The sequence below is a fragment of the Phoxinus phoxinus genome, assembly GCF_949152265.1.
Source record: "Phoxinus phoxinus genome assembly, chromosome: 19".
NCBI classification, from domain to species: domain Eukaryota; kingdom Metazoa; phylum Chordata; class Actinopteri; order Cypriniformes; family Leuciscidae; genus Phoxinus; species Phoxinus phoxinus.
In genome coordinates, this window is record NC_136894.1 from 20561673 (window position 1) to 20568360 (window position 6688).

Genomic DNA, 6688 nt, shown 5'->3' on the forward strand with positions numbered 1-6688 from the left:
GGTCCTGCGCACATATACAGACACAAAGGTTAATCACACCTTATACAAAAAAAGACACAGATACAAACATATACAAAACAATACCTCGCTCACCTGCCCTTGCACCCACAATTAACATAGCACACATAAACATATGTAAACAAAAAACTAATACTTCAATTATCAATATGCCTTATAATAATATATAACATACAGGATAACGTCACATATCTCACATAGAAATGTAAGAGAAAATCAAGATAAAGAAAGAAGTCATAATTGTACACATATTACTAAATGTTTTTTTACATGAGCCATTTATATGTAATACCATTGGTGTCCCTAATTACAAGAACATGTAGTTTTAAGAAAATAAAATAGTGACGATTTGAATAAACCAAATGAAGAAATAGACCTCAAAAAAGAGGAAGGTTATTCCAGTCATGAGGGGCTTTATATTTAATGCTCTCCTACCAGCTACAGAAAATAACCTTGGCACCGTAATAAATGTTGGACATTGGAGGTGTGAGTATGTTGAGGAATAGGGTATTAAGTGCTGTTTAAGGTATGCAGGACAATTGGAATAAACAATTGAAATGAAAGAATACCGACATTAACAATGAGAAGAGAAAAAAAAAAAGGGGGGGGGGGGTATACGGACATCAAAAGAGATTGACTCAGTCTACACAAATCAATACAATTTTACATTTTGACAATATAATTAATTAAAGGTTCTTTACAACAGACTCAATGATATTATTTGTTTTAGAAACCTTTGAGTTTACAGGTTTTAACATTTTCTTAAAGGAAGAAAAAGGAGACTTTATATCAGAGGGGTATATTCTAAAATCAGGATAACATTGAATGGTTCTGGCTTTGTGAAGATTTGTCTGCTATTTAGTCTCATTCGTTTCTTTGCTCCTCTGGATTTGTGGTTGTTTCCTGGACTGATTCCGGTTCCGGTGAACCCAGCAAACACATATACGTTGTGGCAACGGTTTTGGCACGCATAGTTGGCACGTTGCATTTCTGCTATGGCAACGCGCGCCTATTGGGTTCTCTGCGGCAACTTGCTGCAACCTATCGGCAAGCTGCCTGTGACGTAAGCACCCAGCGCCCTCAGTCATCACGGCCTGCCAGAATGGCCGTGGCTTATGCCTATATTGTAAGCCAGACCCCGATAGGGTGCTCTTTGATTTTTCATCTCTTCAGCGAAGTGTTCACACACTGGATCTCACTGGATCACTCTTCTGGATCTCCAGAAGAAGCCTGCGTCGTTGAAAAGGCACTGTAGCGGGACGAGCCATCTGCATCGCAGAGCAAGTGACTGAGGAAGCCGGCCATCTTCTCGCCGCCGTTCCTATATCCCATATCCGTTGTATATCACTCCGTGTTTGTTCGCCTCTGCGACACTCACGTTCTTCCTTCTAAAAGAGCCGAGGCGTTGTTGCAAATGCCTCGTGTTTCCAAGTGCGGCTCAAGTAGAGCCCCTCTCAGTGACGGGGACCGCCACATTCTGTGCGCTTCCTGCCTGGGTCGAGACCACGCGGACCTCACGCTTTCCCAGGGCGGCTGCCCGGAATGCGACTCGATGACTGTGTCGACCTTGCGGGCTCGACTAGCCATCTTTTATGTGGACTCCGCGCCTCTGCCTCTCTCGTCTGGGCCGCGCTGTAAGAAGCGCAGCTCGCAGAGACCGTCGGAATGCGATTCCATTCACGAGAGCACGCCGGTGGAATCCCCTCGCGCATCGCGCCCTGAGTCTCCCGCCTCGCTCACGGATGGCCAGTGCCCGGCTCCCACCGTTCCATGGATGAGGCGGGCCTGGATCCGGAAGGTTTCACAGATCTGAGAAGAAATCGGGGACCCAGGCCGAAGACTGCGCTGAACCCTGAGCCTCCCAAGTCTTCCTGACTTTAGGAAAACACCGACGTTTAACCCTTTCACACGTAAGTTTAAAATATTCGAATTGACCCCCCCAGCATGAGTTTTTCAAGGCGACCGTTATTTAGAATCTGTCACTTTATTGTTTCCATGGTGACGCGTCACTGCTTGTCACGTGACACAGCGCAACCACAACACAGCGCTGAATGAATGATGATCTGCTTTTATGTAATTTTTCCTTTTTTATTCTTCACATTTTCATATTCACACATTTATTAGCTATAGTATGAAACACTGATATTCCGATTGTCAAATATGTGCATGTGGATGTGTTTTGTTGTATAAACACCTTTATAACGATCGCGTTAGTTTAGCTGTATGCGCGATGGACGGCGCCATGTTAGTTTGTGCCACAGGTCAGAGAATCGGATCTGTTGGATTTACAACACGTCAATTCATCCACTTCTCCCGAAATACATGAAAGTAAGTGGCTGGTGAACTGGGAGAAGAATAGGGTAAAATGTAAAACTACTTACACAATGTGTATCTGATATTAATAAAACGTGTTGTCATTTTATAATATAAAGGATTATTATTGCCGCTTTCTTAGACATCAGTGTGTATTTTAAAAACTCCAAAAAACATTTTTTTAGTACTTATGTGATTCTTAAATGTCTGAAACCTAAAATAAACATTATGTGGTTGAAAACACTGAATAGTTTTATATATGACAAGCATTGAGCGCGTCTGGCTCAGCGGTGTGATCGTACACTCCAGGTACCAGCCAAGACTGATCACACCGGTGTGATCGTACGTGCGAAAGGGTTAAGTGCCGCTGCGGCCGGACCACCATCGAAGACAGCGCGCTTCGCTCTCGCAGTCCCCTCAGCAGAGGTGACTGGAAGAGTGTATTTCACAGCCAACAAGCCCGTTTCACAACCCGCTCGCCTGTACCCAAACGCCGTTTTCACGGCGACCCAGATATATCTCAAAAAGAGCATTATGTCTGTGTGTCTGGCTCAAGCCGAAAGTGTTATAAATGTAGTAATTGTGCCCGCTTCCCAGTGTTCACCCCTACACATCAGCACAGCCTGCTCAGTGTCACTTACTCATTCGGGGCCAGTATCAATAAAATCAGCTATAGCCGCTTGTGTTTCAAATGTAGGAAATGTGCCCGCTATTCAGTGCTCACCCCTACTCATAAACACTGCCCGTTCAGTGTCACACACTCACCTAGGGCTCTCATCTATAAACACCCCGAGTGTTTTAAGTGTAAAAAGTGTGCCTGCTTTTCAGCGCTCACTAATAAACACTGTGCGTCCTGTGTCACACACACATATAGGGCTTCCTTCAATAAAACACCTCCCTGTTCTCACAACAGGTGTGTTACATGTAAACAGACCGGCCGCTGCTGTCAGCGCGCCGCCTTATATAAACACTGTAACCGCAGTGTCAATGTATCAGCCCACTCGGTCCCTAATACGCAGTGACCAGAGCCCAAATACAATTCTACCCCTAGCCATATGTGTGAAAGCATGGGAAGTTATCCCGGGCAGAATGGGTGCTGAACATCATAAAGCGAGGCTACTCGCTGCAGTTCGCTCGCAGACCCCCGCGCTTTCGAGCCGTGGCCGAAACAACGGTGAAAAGCGAAGTAGCACACCTACTTTGCGCCGAAATAGCGAATCTGCCACAGAGAGAAGCGGACTTTTACAGCCGGTACATTCTAGTGCCCAAGAAGGATGGCGGTCTCAGACCCTGGCGTCTGAACAAAGCTCTAATGAAGCGAGCGTTCAGAATGCTCATGACCAGACAATTCCTCACGCAAATTCGCCCGAGGGACTGGTTTATTTCAGTGGATCTGAAGGATGCATATTTTCAGATACAAATAGCGCCTCGTCACAGGCTTTTCTTGAAGATTTCGCCTTCGAGGGTCAGGCTTATCAGTTCACGTCCTTCCATTCGGCCTGTCTTTAGCACCTCGTACATTTACGAAGTGCATGGACACGGCGCTCGTTCCCCTGAGACAACGGGGTATGCGAGTACTGAACTAATTGGACGACTGGCTAATTATAGCGCAGTCAGAGGCGGAACTGATGATGCATGTCAGGGACCAAGCAGTTAAGCTAGAGAAGTCGCAAGGGAAGTTTCAAAAGTAAGGATTTTTATTTCCCAAAAATCATAATAACAAAAATAAAGATAAAGTTTTGGGCCCAAAAAAAGGGTCAAATACACAGACAATAACTGAAGCTCTGAACAAAAAAGACTCAAAACCAAAAATACAACTGACCTCCTACAAAAGAAACAACAAGGACTTATATATTGCCTGATCAGACCAATTTTGACCCACAGGGAAAGACTAAAAACAACACTACTACATAAACTGCAAATAACAGCAAAATCTACCTAAAACTTATCCCAAAAGGAATGTACTTTTACTTAACTCAACAAAAGCACTTCGATACTTGAGTTTAGATTTATATCATATTAAGTAGTCAATCTCAACTAGTCAACTACGTGTCCTGTGAGTTATTTATAAAATAAATATTTGCAACAAATGTATAATGTGTATGAGGTTACCGCTCTTGAACTGGTTGTGAGGCCATAGCTGTGGCCATCACACATCCCCCCCCCCCCCCCCCCCCTTCAGAGCTACTGCTGGGCCAGCGAGAGAGGTAGTCTGAAGTGGTATTGAACTTGCCAGGGATGTACTGTGGACTGTAAACCGGAACGGCTGCATGGCCAGATACCACCTGGTAATCCGCCCATTGGTATATTTCATCCTCTCCAGCCACTGCAGTGCCTTGTGGTCAGACTCTAAGATAAACTATCTGCCCATCAGGTAATACTTGAAAGAGTCCAGGGCCCATTTGACTGCCAAGGCCTCCTTTTCCACTGTTGAATAGCGGACCTCTCGGGGTAAAAGCTTCCGACTGATATATGCCACAGGATGTCGTTCCTCCATAGGTCCCTGTAGAAGCACCACCCCCACACCCCTCTCAGAGGCATCAGTCTGTAATATAAACAGTTTTTTCAAAGTTTGGACTATGTAAGACAGGGCTTTTACTCAGAGATGTTTGAATGTCCTTGAAAGCTGCCACTGCCTCCCCCGTCCACTTGACCTGGTTGGGACATCTTGAGCCCGTCTTATCCGTTAGTAGAGCAGCCCTGGACGAGAAGTTGGGGATGAACCGATGGTAGAAGCCAGCCATCCCCAGGAAAGATCTTAACTGCTTCCTGGTCTGTGGGAGAGGACATGACTCAATTGTATGGATCTTTCGAACCTGAGGTTTAATTAACCCACCTCCAATGGTGAAACCCAGGTACTCCGTTTCCTTCTTGGCCAGGACACATTTAGCTGGATTGATTGTCAAGCCGGCAGGTCCAAGACCACTTTGAGATGCTCCACATGTTCCTCCCACGTTGTGCTGTAGATGACAATGTCATCAAGGTATGCACAAGAAAACTCAGACAATCCATAAAGAACCTGATCCATCAATCTTTGAAACGCTGCTGGAGCCCCATGCAGCCCAAATGGTAACACCGTAAACTGAAAAAACGCCCAGGGATTTCGGAAGGCTGTCAGTTCTTGAGACTGCTGGGTTAGGGGTACTTGCCAGTAACCCTTACAGAGGTCAATGTTGGTTAGATACTTTGCTTTCCCAAGGCGGTCAATGAGATCATCAATTCGTGGGGTGGGGTAAGAGTCAAACTTTGAAATTGAGTTTAGATACCTAAAGTCGATACAAAACCTCATTGTCCCATCCTTCTTCGGAACCAGCACCACGGGATTGCACCACTCACTCTTAGACCACTGAATTATCCCCAGAGATAGCATGAGGTCAACTTCCTTCCTCAGGGACACCAGGAGGCGCTCTGGTACCATGTAACTCATCCGTCTCACTGTTGCATCAGGTTTTAATACAATGTCATGTTCAACCAGGTTTGTGCATCCTGGATACTCTTGGGATGTGTCTGAGTAAAGTAGAGTTTGTACCTGAGACTGCTGATCCTTTGACAGATGGCTTACATCAAGCTCTGTGGACACTGGCAAGGGCAGACACTGGTCATCTGCCGCCTCCTCCTCTTCCTTTATGGCCTGAATCAGGAACACCTCAGCTCTTGGGACCCACTCCTTAAGGAGGTTCACATGAAGCACCCGGCTAGAACGCTGATGCCCTGGAGTAGAGACCTGATAGGTTGTGGACCCCAACTTTTTCTGCACCTCAAAGGGCCCCTGCCATTTTGCAGGGAGCTTACTGCCACTGGTAGGCAACATAACCAAGACTTTCTGGCCTGGTTGAAAGCCTCGCTGTCGAGCTGACTTATCATACCAAGTCTTTTGGTGCTTTTGGGCCTCTAGCATATGTGTCTGGGCTAGTTCCCCCATTCGCTGCAGTTTCTCTCTCATCTGGACAACAAGTCAAGTCAAGTCATCTTTATTTATGTAGCGCTTTTTACAATACAGATTGTATCAAAGCAGCTTTACAGTGATAACATGAAAATAATACAAAAAATAATTTCATCATCGTCCACCTTTAAGGCAGATCTATAATATTGTTGAATATTAAATGTCCCCAACTAAGCAAGCCAGAAGGTAAGGCAACAGCGGCAAGGAACCAAAACTCCATCAGGTGACAGAATGGAGAAAAAACCTTGGGAGAACCCAGGCTCAGTCGGGGGCCAGTTCTCCTCTGGCCAATGAGTGAACAGTGTATGAAGTTCAGAATGAATCAGAGTATTTGTCCAGTTCCGGTTGGTTGAAGTCGGAGTGGAGAGGAGGAGAGACTGGTTGACACTTCAGGTCAGCGGCGTCGTCGTCGTG